The following is a 2,102-nucleotide window of genomic DNA, read 5'->3' on the forward strand; positions in this document are numbered from 1 at the left end:
AAGCATTTGCTGAGCTACATTTTGTGTAGTTTTGTCAAATAAAACTCCGTTATTGAAAACATGTAGTGTTTTCATTTCACCTCAATTTCTGTCTTTAGAAGCATAAAAACTCAATTGTTTTATATTGCTCCTACCTATGATCTTCTTTTTCTTTTTAACAGGCATTTTGATGGCAACCATAAGCTTGTGAGATGGCGGATGGGTTTTCATGGCTGTGTGGATGGCTACAGTCGAACTATTATATATATAAAATGCTGTAACAACAATAGAGCCTCAACTGTATTGTCCCTGTTTGTAATGGGCACTCGTAATTTTGGTTTGCCTTCAAGAGTAAGGTGTGATCATGGAATGGAAAACACACTTGTGGCTTGTTTTATGTTTATGTAGTGTCATTGCAGGCATGTCTGTTCATAATCAGCGCATTGAAAGATTGTGGGCAGAGCTCAATAGGGTAGTCTCCAACCATTTCATAAATATTTTTAATTTCATGGAGCAGCATGGCATCCTTGACTCTTTAAATGAGATTCATCTATTTTGCCTTCATTTTGTCTAWATGCCAAGAATTGAAAGAGCCACATTAGATTTTCAAAACTAGTGGAATAACCACAGACTCTCCACAATGAATGGGCGGACACCTCTTAAGTTGTGGCATTCGGGTGTTGTAAACCACATTGCACAACAAAATTCAGCTGTAGATTCTATTTTTGACCTTGATGAAAATTTTGGTGTTGACAATGATGGGCCTTTACCTGGTATTCAGACCAATAATAATGTTATTCCAGATATTGCTATAGGAATAAATGACACAACAGTTAATTTGATGCAGCAAAATTTCAATCCTCTGCAAAATGATGGCAATTATGGGATTAATTTATTTAACTCTGTTGTAACMTTTGTTGAACAATATAATTCCTAATCTGTAGAATTGTGTTCTTTTTAATGTTGATGCAATGTTTTAATTTGATATTTCTTAGTTACTTTGTCCATTTGTAAAACTGAAGTGCTTATTTTGCTTTTCTCTTTTTTTAATGAAAAGCTGAAATAAACAGTACTGAAWGTGCATTACTTTTAAGTCTGTATTGTATGACTGCATATTAGGGCCWTTTTGCAGATTAAAAAAGCAAATATCTAAGTCAAAACTCAAATTGTGAGTTTAAGAAACAAGAAATTTTTTTATTGTTAAACTACATATTTTATGACAYTGAGAATTCATAAATTTATCAGGAAAATGAAGAGTGATCCCATCTGTTTTCTGTACTTTGAGCTTCTTGTTTAATTACAAAAAGTTATTAAAATTAGATTGTTATACACCGGTTGCAGAATACTTTCATCCAAGTGTTATTTGTAAACATTTTTGATTTGTGAATATAATTTCATCACTTTTTATGCATTTATGAACAAATACAGCATGACCAGATGGACAGGGAAGTGGGACTGAAGCAATAGAAGCATTCAATGCAGTCATTTAAAATCACTGACAGTTTCTCCAACTTGTGACATCATGTTTCAGTAACCAGGTATTTCAAAATAAAAGGTTTAATAATTTGAAAATTATTTTTCTGTTAAGCACTGTGATACTGGATTTGTCTATGAAAAGTTCTAAATAAAGTTTACTTGCTGCTTCAATCACTGATTCTATCTTTCCATCTGGCCATGCTCAATTTGTTCAGAAACTGTGTTAATATGGCCCTATATTAAAATTTCACAAATCACATTAGGCTTTAAATATTCCACAATCAGTGTAGAATAAACTACTTCAAAGTAAAAGTAGTTAAAACATGGAATCTCCCTTTAGCTATTTTAAAAAACTTTTTTTTTTCTTGTAGATTTATGACTTAATGTCACAAAATATTGATATTTCAGAAATTAAGATTAATTATTTTTGAAAATTAATGAGTTTTTACAACATAATTTCCTACTTTTGTGTGTCTGTGTGACAGTTATAGGAATTAATCAACATTTCAGAGTTTTTTTTTCTTTAACAGGTTTATTATTACTTTTTTCTCCCCCTCCCATCTGCAAAAGGTCCCAACCACACTGTTGTATTCACATATTCTGGAAGGAACACTTTTACAACATGAGAAGTAGCCTACAAATTTTGA

The sequence above is a fragment of the Austrofundulus limnaeus genome, unplaced genomic scaffold (genome assembly GCF_001266775.1).
Source record: "Austrofundulus limnaeus strain Quisiro unplaced genomic scaffold, Austrofundulus_limnaeus-1.0 Scaffold88, whole genome shotgun sequence".
Classification (NCBI taxonomy): domain Eukaryota; kingdom Metazoa; phylum Chordata; class Actinopteri; order Cyprinodontiformes; family Rivulidae; genus Austrofundulus; species Austrofundulus limnaeus.